Source organism: Trichomycterus rosablanca, chromosome 1 (assembly GCF_030014385.1).
Source record: "Trichomycterus rosablanca isolate fTriRos1 chromosome 1, fTriRos1.hap1, whole genome shotgun sequence".
Taxonomy (NCBI): Eukaryota; Metazoa; Chordata; class Actinopteri; order Siluriformes; family Trichomycteridae; genus Trichomycterus; species Trichomycterus rosablanca.
Window position 1 is genome coordinate 45,894,074 of NC_085988.1, and position 13,363 is coordinate 45,907,436.

Here is a 13,363-nt window from a genome sequence, read left to right on the forward strand (position 1 = left end):
TATATATATATATATATATATATATATATATATATATACTGTATATACCGTGTATATATATATATATATATATATACTGTATATACCGTGTATATATACACATATATATATATATATAAAAGCATAAATACGTTCTCCCAAGCAACAAGTACTGATTCGTCTTGGTCCAGCAGAGCAGAGAGAACACAGACATTTACATGGATACACACACATACAGACACTCAGACAGATTTCCTCAGTCTTGTTCTGTTCAGCTCTGGTCCAATTTTACACTGGCGGGGTCATGCTATAACACTCCTGAGCGGTGACCCCAATCTCATGTGTGTTTCGGCGTTTGTTGGACTTGGCTGCTTTTGGCTTGACATAGATTAAAAGAGATGTGCACATGACAGTTTTATTTTTGTCATGATCCAGCATTCAGTTTCCCAGAACAGTGGAGGAATGCATACCTGTTACATGTAATATACACCAATCAACCATAACATTAAAACCACCCCCTTGTTTCTACACACATTGTAAATTTTATCAGCTCCACTTACCATATAGAAGCACTTTGTAGTTCTACAATTACTGACTGTAGTCCATCTGTTTCTCTGCATGCTTTTTTAGCCCCCTTTCACCCTGTTCTTTAATGGTCAGGACTCTCCCAGGATCACTACAGAGCAGGTATTATTTGGGTGGTAGATCATTGTCAGCACTGCAGTGACACTGACATGGTGGTGGTGTGTTAATGTGTGTTGTGCTGGTATGAGTGGATCAGACACATCAGCGCTGATGCAGTTTTTAAACACCTCACTGTCACTGCTAGACTGAGAATAGTCCACCAACCAAAAATATATCCAGCCAACAGCGCCCCGTGGGCAGCATCCTGTGACCCCTGATGAAGGTCTAGAAAATGACCAACTCAAACAGCAGCAATAGATGAGCGATCGTCTCTGACTTTACATCTACAAGGTGAACCAACTAGGTAGGAGTGTCTAATAGAGTGGACTGTGAGTGGACACGGTATTTAAAAACTCCAGCAGCACTAGCACGCCACCATGTCAGAGTCACTGCATTGCTGAGTATTATCCACCACCTAAATAATAACTACTCTGTGGGGGTCCTGACCATTGAAGAACAGGGTGAAAGCAGGCTAAAAAAGTATGTAGAGAAACAGATGGACTACAGTCAGTAATTGTAGAACTACAAAGTGCTTCTATATGGTAAGTGGAGCTGATAAAATGGACAGTGAGTGTAGAAACATGGAGGTGGTTTTAATGTTATGGCTGATCAGTGTATGTAGTATAGACGCTCTTTTTGCATCTGTTCAAAGCACTGTTAGTAGCACCGATGTGACTGTTCTGACCCTTCAGTTGGAGGTCAGCTCACATCATTTTTTCAGAGGTCGTAATTCATTTATGTAGGCGAGCCTGATTCAAGGCCAGTACTCAAGGTCATTTAGAGAACATTGAAAGGGTGAGGTTAAGTGCCTATTAAAGAGAAGATGCTTTATTTTGAAATGTCAGATTTTTTTGGTGGGAAGTGGGAACAGCAAATTTATTACACAGCTGTCAAAAAGGTGTTTGTCCACTGCAAGCCACCAAAATTGTCTCATGCACATTGGCATAGACTTACAAGTCTTCAGAACTGCACTGAAAGAAAGAATGTAATGGTACTAAAGGCCTCAAATCTTAAATAGGTGTATAGGTATTCTGCAGACCATAGCATATCATTTACATAATTAACATACTCATCAAACTGTTCAGTGAGCAAATGTGCCTTATAGACGTGCTGTCATCCTGGAAGAAAGCACTTTCATTAAGATAGAAATGATTTATCATATTGATCACCACTTAGATTTTCCTCTTTCCAAATTCCTCCACAATCAAGGGGCCAGCTTATTATGGGATGTCAGTTATATCATACAGTTTACATGTCTGGAAGCATCTGCACTTCATTAATTTATTCTTAACTTACATCACAAGATGCTTTATTAAACTGTAATGTAAATTGTATAACCAATAAAAATATATTTGTTGTGGCTTTGTAAGTAAAATATAGGCCTGACATATTCTAAAAATAATAAATATATACACAGATGAGGCATAACATTATGACCACCTTTCTAATATTGTGTTGGTCCCCCCTTTTGCTGCCAAAACAGCCCTGCAATTGTGATGCACTGTGTACTCTGACATGTTTCTATCAGAACCAGCATTAACTTCTTCAGCAATTTGAGCTACAGTAGCTCGTCTGTTGGATCGGACCACACGGGCCAGCCTTCGCTCCTCACGTGCATCAATGAGCCTTGGCCGCCCATGACCCTGTTGCCGGTTTATCATTGTTTTTTCCTTGGACCACTTTTGATAGATACTGACCACTGCAGAGCAGGAACACCCCACAAGAGCTGCAGTTTTGGAGATGCTCTGACCCAGTCGTCTAGTCATCACAATTTGGCACTTGTCAAACTCGCTCAAATCCTTACACTTGTCCATTTTTCCTGCTTCTAACACATCAACTTTGAGGATAAAATGTTCACTTGCTGTCTAATATATCCCACCCACTAACAGGTGCCATGATGAAGAGATAATCTGTGTTATTCACTTCACCTATCAGTGGTCAGAATGTTATCCCTGGTCAGTGTATACAGTGGGGTCAAAAAGTATTTAGTCAGCCACTGATTGTGCAGGTTCTCCTACTTAGAAAGATGAGAGAGGTCTGTAATTTTCATCATAGGTACACTTCAACTATGAGAGACAAAATGAGAAAAAAAAATCCAGGAAATCACATTGTAGGATTTTTAAAGAATTTATTTGTAAATTATGGTGGAAAATAAGTATTTGGTCAACCACAAACAAGCAAGATTTCTGGCTCTCACAGACATGTAACTTATTCTTTAAAAAGCTCTTCTGTCCTCCACTCGTTACCTGTATTAGTGGCACCTGTTTGATCTCGTTATCTGTATAAAAGACACCTGTCCACAGCCTCAAACAGTCAGACTCCAAACTCAACCATGGCCAAGACCAAAGAGCTGTTGAAGGACACCAGGAAGAAAATTGTAGACCTGCACCAGGCTGGGAAGAGTGAATCTACAATAGGCAAGCAGGTTGGTGTGAATAAATCAACTGTAGGAGCAATTGTAAGAAAATGGAAGACATACAAGACCATTGATAATCTCCCTTGGGGTCAAGATCTCATCCCGTGGGGTCAAAATGATCATGAGAACGGTGAGCAAAAATCCCAGAACTACACGGAGGGACCTGATGAATGACCTGCAGAGAGCTGGGACCAAAGTAACAAAGGCTACCATCAGTAACACACTACGCCGAGAGGGACTCAAATCCTGCAGTGCCAGGCGTGTCCCCCTGCTCAAGCCAGTACATGTCCAGGCCCGTCTGAAGTTTGCCAGAGAGCATATGGATGATCCAGAAAAGGATTGGGAGAATATCATGTGGTCAGATGAAACCAAAATAAAACTTTTTGGTAAAAACTCAACTCATCATGTTTGGAGGCTGAGTTGCATCCCAAGAACACCATACCTACTGTGAAGCATGAGTCCCATCAGTGAGAGCATTGAAGATGGAACGTGGCTGGGTCTTCCAGCATGACAATGATCCCAAACACACCGCTCGGGCAACGAAGGAGTGGCTCCGTAAAAAGCATTTCAAGGTCCTGGAGTGGCCTAGCCAGTCTCCAGACCTCAACCCCATAGAAAATTTGTGGAAGGAGTTGAAAGTCCGTGTTGCCCAGCGACAGCCCCAAAACATCACTGCTCTAGAGGACATCTGCATGGAGGAATGGGCCAAAATACCAGCTACAGTGTGTGCAAACCTGGTGAAGACTTACAGGAAACGTTTGACCTCTGTCATTGCCAACAAAGGTTATGTTACAAAGTATTGAGTTGAACTTTTGTTATTGACCAAATACTTATTTTCCACCATAATTTACAAATAAATTCTTTAAAAATCCTACAATGTGATTTCCTGGATTTTTTTTCTCATTTTGTCTCTCATAGTTGAAGTGTACCTATGATGAAAATTACAGACCTCTCTCATCTTTCTAAGTAGGAGAACTTGCACAATCAGTGGCTGACTAAATATTTTTTGGCCCCACTGTATATATCAGTATATCAGTATATACAGTACATCAGTTGTATTTTTATTTTACTTATTATTTCACAATCAGTATTTATATAACTCTAACCTGTCTGTTAAATTTGTGGGGACACTGGTGCCATATAGCATTTTAGCATTCTTATACTAATAACTGGTGCCCGGAGATTGAGTATATATATATATACAGTATATATTTATAACTGTGGCCTCACAGGACTAGCTAAATTATACTCCATGACTAGAAACACAAGGGTGTAACATTAAGTCATCAAATGCTTTAAACAAACAAATAAAAGCTCTATTTTTTAAGGGGTATTTATTATTTATCAAAATTGGTAATTTGCATTGTAATACAATAAATTTAAAAATACTTATGTTATAAATTGTTATAATAGTATTAATATAGTTCATAATGTGATCAAAATCATACTTAAAATCTCAGGAGGTACCTCTCCCTTACCATCTTCAGCAATGTATTCATTTTCAATTTTTTTTGTAGCAGGCAAAGAGGCAAATTCCCATCCATCCCTCTGTTCCTCAGATGTTTATGCCTTTAGAGCACCAAACCAGCACAGTGACACTGATAAGACTCGAACCCAGGTGCCTGCAGTGGTGTGCTAATATATTACACTTCTGTGCCACCTGATCACCTGTCTCAAAGGAAAGAAAATTTAGTTTGAAGCAATTAAGCTGGCAAAAGAGTTGGGAAACTATGTCGTAATACAAATATAAATCATTATACTATTAAAATATTATATTTTAATGAAAAATATTTTAATAATATGTTAAAAACAATAAAAAATTAAAAACAATTTCACATTTAATATGCAATAAATAGTCTGTTTTGTCTCTCTTTTTTTAATCCAGCACTCAAAGATTCTTTTAGCACATCATGTTAAATTCCACCCCCTTTTCCCATTTTAGTAGTTCCAAATTCTTAATTGTAACTTCTCTCTTCATAGGTTGGTAACATAGCTGAGATTCCATCTAAAGAACTTGAGATCTCAGCACTGGAAGGCTAGCGCATTAGACCGCCCTCAAGTCTGCATTGTCGACCAGAGGTGGTAAGTAATGAAGTACAAGACTTTTAATATATATGTTTTTTTATTTAGGTAATTCTAGTCAGGCACCTAATGAAGTGCAAATCGGAATCTGCATGTAAAACAGATTCGGGGCAAAGAAGGGGTAAACCTGTGCGATAGCATTGATTCAGTTCCCAATTCAGAGTTTTACCTGAAGGAATGATTTGATGTTGCTTGATCGACCTTGGCAAATGCAAAGCATTTTGTGTCTCCCAAGGAAATAGAACCTTATATATCATTAAAGAATTAGCAGTCGAATTTGAAAAATCAGGTACATTTTCCTGGCTCATTTCCAGTTTATTTCCATTTGCATTACCAGCAAATGTATTTATTACGTAAAAATTGAACATTTCAACACAATGCATTTGACTCCCAGATAATTCTCCCAAAGATAATTGTATACACTTTACACTGTCTTTATTAATCATACACTAGTGTTTTCCTATGTCCCTGGGCTGGTGAATTTTATTTCTGTCATGAATATAAGAGGTACACCATTTGGTCAAAAGTATTTGGACCTGACCATGAGCTTGTTGAACAGTTAATTTAAAAAACCAGTGGTATTAAAATAGAGTGACCTCTATGTGATCTTTTCAGCTTTAACAACAACAACTCTTTTGGAAAGCCTTCTCACATGACTGTGGGAATTTGTGCCCATTCAGTTAAAAGAGCATTCGAATGGTTTGCACTGATGTTAGGCAGGAAAGGCTTAGTTGATGTTCCAGTTTATTCCTAAGCTGTTCAATGGGGCTGAGGTCAGGGCTCTGTGCAGGCTACTGGAGTTTCTTTAAACCAAACTTTTCTTCCAGGACCAGGGTGCAAAACAGAACAAAAGTTTGTTTGTTTATTAGGATTTTAACGTCATGTTTTACACTCTTTGGTTACATTCATGACAGGAACAGTAGTTACTCATTACACAAGATTCATCAGTTCACAAGGTTATATCAAACACGAACAGTCATGGACAATTTAGTGTCTCCAATTCACCTCACTTGCATGTCTTTGGACTGTGGGAGGAAACCGGAGCTCCCGGAGGAAACCCACGTGGACATGGGGAGAACATGCAAACTCCACACAGAATGGACCCAGACCGCCCCACCTGGGGATCAAACCCAGGACCTTCTTGCTGGGAGGCGACAGTGCTACCCACTTAGCCACCGTGCCACCCCAGGACAAAAATGCGACAATACAATATACACAGTGCAGATAAACAACAAATCTTGCTTTGTGCGTAGGGGCACATTTATGCTGGAATGGGATATGGTCTTCCCTAAACTGTTGCTGCAAATTTGGAAGCATATAATGTAATTTAATTTATATAAATTATGTATTACACCTTTTTGAATGTCACTCAAGTTACTGCACTCTTTTAGGCCAGACTATGGTCTGATAAAAATCATTCAGCATACATAATTTCCTGAAGCCTAAATTGTTCTTTTGGGGGAAACATCACTGGATGGTGATAAAAATCTATCTCTAATGTCCTCTTGTTCTCATTTTATCTAATTCATTTTATATGTTCAACCAGTCTGGAGTTTTTTACTTAGTGGAGTATGTAAATGTAAATTTCAAGTTCTACTAAGTGAATGTTCACGTTTGGGTGCTCTACACAAACTCAGTCATCAGAGGCCATGCAGATTGGCAAGAAATGTTTAGTAAGTATTCAGGTTTAGTAACAAGCACTGCACATTTCAATACTGTATTCAGAAAGAACATATTTATCCATGAAAAACAGCAATCTTCTTTTGGACACTATGTTTTTTGGCTTACAACACATTTTTTTATCGCCAAGTGACAGAACCCTTGGTGACCACAATAGAATAGTGTAGTAGAGTGATTAAAAGAAGAACTGCTCTATAAAAATGGGTGAAGCTGCAGTTTGTGTGACTAAACTGCAATGACAGTGTTTTAGAGAATCAATGATAACTATAGTTTGGCTTAATTATTATGATTTACTGCATTACTGAATATTGGCATGTCTAGTTATGAGCAATGTATTAGTAAGTGTAAGCAATATGAGTAAGTATTTTGTATATTTCAGTACTCATGTCTAAAAATGTTTTATTCTGTGTTTGCTGTGGTTAGCTAAAGATGATAATGTTATTTGTATGATTTTTGCACATGATTCATGCAGTTGTAGTGCTTATTTTTTTATTTATTAGGATTTTAACATCATGTTTTACACATTTTGGTTACATTTATGACAGGAATTGTAGTTACTCATTACACAAGATTCATCAGTTCACAAGTTTATATCAAACACAGTCATGGACAATTTTGTATTTCCAATTCACCTCACTTGCATTTCTTTGGACTGTGGGAGGAAACCGCAGCTCCCAGAGGAAACCCACGCAGACATGGGGAGAACATGCAAACTGCACACAGAATGTACCCGGACCGCCCAGCCTGGGGTTTGAACACGGGACCTTCTTGCTGTGAGGCGACTGTGTTATCCATCGTGCCACCACAAAACAGTAGAATAAAAAAATACAGTAGCAGTAATTACAGTGCACTCGCTAAGAATCCCAAATCTTCTACGTCTATCCAAAGAACGTCTAACCATTTACCAATAACTACTGTCAATTTACTACCCAACTTTGGTTTGATAGACAGCTGAAAATGTCCCAATCTTCTACCAAACCATAAGACCCAGGCTTTCTGAACTGCATTTCTGCAGCCACTTTCACACTAGCAGTGTTTTTCACCCTGCACCATTGCTCAAATTGCTGTTTGCTGACCGTAAGTTTACCTCTGGTCATTTGGCATTCTGCTACAAGTGACACGAGACAGAGAGCATTGGAAAAAAAACTTACCAATCAGTTCAGCCAACCATCGCTAAGCGATGACAGAATAGTGACGTGACATTACATGACATGTATGTCGCCAGGATTTGCTGGTAACAAACGTGTGCCTAGATTCCTGTTCATTTACTTGGCTTTTTGTCAACTGACATGCTTAAAGTATCCTATTAAAATATAAAAATACATCACAGAGTTTCATAACAAGTCTTCATTTTAATGAAAGCAGTGTAACACTGTGAATGTGGCAGTAATGTCGAAGAGCATTAAAACACAGTGAGCAGAACCAGTTCAGCTGTCAGACTGTATATTTTATAGTCAGTATTGCATTACAAGCCCTGGTTAAATGTGAAAATCTTCCGATATCGGTGTAATTATGAGATGATTAACATTTTTTTCAGGATAATGATACAAAATATCCATATTATTTTTGAAAAAAAAAAAAAAGCAGTGCTTTCCCAATAGGTTTGTGCACCCCATTGATGCATGTGCAGTAAGGTGTAAGGGTGAGTCTCAAATCAACAGTCTGAACTTTCACTATCTGCCCTTTCTATTAAAATTAAGCATCATCTATTGAAATTAAATAAAGTGATCTCTTTATCCAACAGCATTAAATGAAAAGTGACTTTTTTGTCGATTAAGTGGTTGATCATTAGCATCATAATCATAAACCCTCTAAACACTGTATATTTAATGAATCATTTAAAATTCAAAATCCATAGATTAGTGAAGTATCCAGACCAAATATGAAATACTAACTAGGCATGTTTCTGGGGTTAATCTCTGGAGACTTGGCAACCCTGTTTATAAGTATCAGTTATCGAACGCATATACAGTGGTACCTTGTAACTCGACGTCCCCTAAACTCGAAATCTTTGAAACTTGACACCCTTCATTGAAAAATTTGTACCTTTAAACTCAACTTTTACCTTAAACTCGAAGTGTGTGCGACTGTTGCTTTGTTCACATTTATGCTGTCCGTTTCACTTCAAATAAATGAGCATAAAAAAATTGAAAAAGTTTAATATTTGATAATGCTTTTCTATCATTGCAAAATGAAAGCACACAGCAGCACCGCGACCCAGATCAACCACACAGCAGCCTAAAATCATAACCGCTGCTTACCTGAGCTTTTCGTCTTCAAATTGGGACCGAATCTATATCCGTGTGTTGTTCCATTAGGGATGTAATTTACTTGTTTTTCTTCTTGGCAGCCAAATTGTATGTTTCCAGAATATTTCCAGAATATATAAATCCATATCCAACTGTGTTTGTCCACCTAACTAACAAAAAACGTTTTGATAATTAATTATCTTGGCTTTTGCAGTAAAAAGCTGAAACTGTTAATTCATTAACTAAGCTGTCATTTATATCTATACAACCAATATCCTGTTAGAAGCTCTAATATCCTCGGTGCCAAAACGTCTTTTAAGTGTGGTGAAAAGGAATAGCAACATTACAAAGTGGTAAATGCTTTACTGTCCCAACTTTTTTTGGAATGTGTTTCAGGCCTGAAATGCAGGAATGGATGTTTATTAATAAATTAAATGAAGTTGAGCAGATAAAACATGAAATATCTCAGGTTCATCCTGTCTGCAATCAAATAAAAGTCAAAGTAAATGTAAGAAATGCTGTGTTTTTTTTATTATTTGCATTTTCCATGCTGTCCCAACTTTTTCTGATTTGGGGTTGTAGAAAAGTAGTAAATTGTTTCCCTTTATAGAAACAAATATCTAATAGGGACCAGGTAAAGATTTTTTTTTTTTACAAATATATAAATAACAAAGTACAGCTGTGCTGAGGTGTGATTACCACATGTTGCTTTGCTCCTCATTTGCATGAAAGTAGACTTTGCTCATAATCAGTGGTTGATCAACCCCCTGTCACTGTAGATTGCCAGCTCTTAGAGAACTGAAATGACTTTGGGCTGCATTGTTGCACCATGTAGCTACAGGTGTAAATGCAGGGTGAGGAAGCGTATCTCTGACTTTTAGCTTTTTTCTGTTTTTGGCAGCTGTCACTCTTGTGACTTTCCCCCTGAATACAACAGATTTCCTTTTAAAGCTGTCAGCAGTCACTCGACATGTGTTCTTCACACAGGAGATACTTATAATCGTGACTCCTCTCGTCTTCCTGAACCACAGATTTTCATCTCATTCTGTCTGTCACTTTCTAACTCTCACTGTACCCTTTCCCCTTCACGGTGAGAGATAAAATTGCTTTCTCCTCCATTAGAAATTGTGCTTGGACCTATTTTGAACAGAGCTGCATCTGAGAAAGCTGAATGTTCTCCATCGCGCTATAGGAACGATGGAGTAAAACACGGCAGGTTTGAGAAAAAGATTAAGAAAAGGACTTTTTTTGTTTGTGCACCAACTTCAGCAACTCGTCATTAATTCCAGCAACCTGTCATTTTACATTAGAGCATGAAGTGGACGTGGTGGCTGGCTGAGGAAAGCAAATCGTGCCTTGTTGCCATGGGAGCACTTTCTTATTGTGCCGTCGGGTAGCGAGCCGCTGCCAGAACTTGAGCCCACCTGTTTCCGGTCTTCTTTTTTAAGCCAAGCTCCCAGCACTGGGACAGAATTTTACTTACATCCCTCTGCTTTATTAAAATCTAAATAATTAAGCTATTTAATATGCATGAGAAAATTGAAGAAGGATTTAAGTATTTTCTTGGCATTTTAGTATGTACTCTCATAAAAATTTAGGACAGATCGTAAAAGTAATTTGGACTGTGATTAGGCAGTGATCTTGTAATTGCAAATTTAGTTCCTGGAAAAGTTGGGACATGCTATAAAATGCTATAAAAACAACAATCTGTGATTGTTTTCTTGCACCAGTATTTAACTGACAAAAATACAACTCTTGTTTTAGTACAACAGAAAACTGTTTTGCCCGACAAATGTAATTGTATTTTGTAAATGAAGGGTGAATTTTAAATTTCATAAATTTAACACTCTCAAAAAAGTTGGGAGGGGGCAAAATAAGAGTGAACAGTTCAGGTTATTCTGTTTTTAAATGTGCCACAATTAGCAGGTGAAATGGTAACAGGTGAGAGTGTCAAGATGGGCTGTAGTCTACAACTTTTTGCCTAAACTTAGAGAATCATTTTAGAGAATCAGTTCAAAAAGATAATTTTTAACATAAAATTGCAATTAATTTTGGGTTTTCACCATCTACCACAGGCGGCACAGTGGCTTCGTGGGTAGCACTCGTCTCACAGCAAAAATAGTCCAAATCATGCAGTCAGGTATGTGTGTCTGCCCTGCGATGGACTGGTGCTCCGTCCAGAGTGTTACTGTGTGTCTTGCGCCCATTGAAAAGCTGGGATAGGCTCCAGCAACCCCCTGCGACCCTAATTGGATAAGCGGTTAAGAAAGTGAGTGAGTGAGTGACCATCTACCACACTGATTCAGGAAATCTAGAGAAATTTCAGTCTATGTTGGTCAAAACCTGGAACCATTCTTAGATGTGAATGACCTTTGTGTTACTGCATGAGAAACCATTATGCTACTGTAATAAATGTAACCACATGGGTTTGTAAGTACAGGGTGGGCCATTTATATGGATACACCTAAATAAAATGGGAATGGTTGGTGATATTAACTTCCTGTTTGTGGCACATTAGTATATGGGAGGGGGAAAACTTTTCAAGATGGGTGGTGACCATGGCGGCCATTTTGAAGTCGGCCATTTTGGATCCAACTTTAGTTTTTTCAATAGGAAGAGGGTCATGTGACACATCAAACTTATTGAGAATTTCACAAGAAAAACAATGATGTGCTTGGTTTTAACGTAACTTTATTCTTTCATGAGTTATTTACAAGTTTATGACCACTTATAAAATGTGTTCAAAGTGCTGCCCATTGTGTTGGATTGTCAATGCAACCCTCTTCTCCCACTCTTCACACACTGATAGCAACACCGCAGAAGAAATGCTAGCACAGGCTTCCAGTATCCGTAGTTTCAGGTGCTGCACATCTCGTATCTTCACAGCAAAGACAATTGCCTTCAGATGACCCCAAAGATAAAAGTCTAAGGGGGTCAGATCGGGAGACCTTGGGGGCCATTCAACTGGCCCACGACGACCAATACACTTTCCAGGAAACTGTTCATCTAGGAATGCTCGGACCTTACACCCATAATGTGGTGGTGCACCATCTTGCTGGAAAAACTCAGGGAACGTGCCAGCTTCAGTGCATAAAGAGGGAAACACATCATCATGTAGCAATTTCAAATATCCAGTGGCCTTGAGGTTTCCATTGATGAAGAATGGCCCCACTATCTTTGTACCCCATATACCACACCACACCATACCAATTTTTGTGTTCCAACAGTCTTGGAGGGATCTATCCAATGTGGGTTAGTGTCAGACCAATAGCGGTGGTTTTGTTTGTTAACTTCACCATTCACATAAAAGTTTGCCTCATCACTGAACAAAATGTTCTGTGTAAACTAAGGGTCCTGTTCCAATTTTTGTTTTGCCCATTCTGCAAATTCAGTGCGCCGATCTGGGTCATCCTCGTTGAGATGCTGCAGCAGCTGGAGTTTGTAAGGGTGCCATTTGTGAGTAGCTAATATCTGCCGAAGGGATGTTCGACTGATGCCACTCTCCAGTGACATGCGGCGAGTGCTACGCTGTGGGCTCTTGCTGAATGAAGCTAGGACAGCCACTGATGTTTCTTCATTAGTGACAGTTTTCATGCGTCCACATTTTGGCAAATCCAACACTGAACCAGTTTCACGAAACTTGGCAAGCAGTTTGTTAACTGTAGCATGGGAGATGGGTGGTCTCGTACGGTGTCTTGCATTGAAATCTGCTGCAATGACCCGGGTACTGCGTTCACCAGACATCAACACAATTTCTATCCGCTCCTCACGTGTTAACCTCTGCGACATGTCAATGGCTGTAAACAAAGAGAAGCTTGTAAATAACTCATGAAAGAATAAAGTTACGTTAAAACCAAGCACATCATTGTTTTTCTTGTGAAATTCTCAATAAGTTTGATGTGTCACATGACCCTCTTCCCATTGAAAAAACTAAAGTTGGATCCAAAATGGCCGACTTCAAAATGGCCGCCATGGTCACCACCCATCTTGAAAAGTTTTCCCCCTCCCATATACTAATGTGCCACAAACAGGAAGTTAATATCACCAACCATTCCCATTTTATTTAGGTGTATCCATATAAATGGCCCACCCTGTACTTCGGAAAAACACTGTCACTTAACACAGTCCACCACTGTATCAAGAAATCCTTACATCAGTTCTATACAGAAACACTGCTGAGTCTCTGGGCTCCAGCTCATCTCAGACAGACTGAAAGACACTTAAAAAGTGTGCTATGGTCAGATGAGTCCTTTTTTCAGGAAAAAATGGACAT

General features: G+C 38.8%; 1 long non-coding RNA gene across 1 annotated transcript in view; it reads left to right on the forward strand.

Moving 5' to 3' along the window:
* LOC134311851 (uncharacterized) overlaps nucleotides 1–13,363 on the forward strand; it is a 171,842-nt gene that overhangs the window by 127,825 nt on the left and 30,654 nt on the right. Inside the window, exon 3 of the long non-coding RNA XR_010011487.1 lies at nucleotides 5,060–5,161. This is a non-coding gene — a long non-coding RNA (uncharacterized LOC134311851). The remainder of the gene's footprint in view (nucleotides 1–5,059; nucleotides 5,162–13,363) is intronic.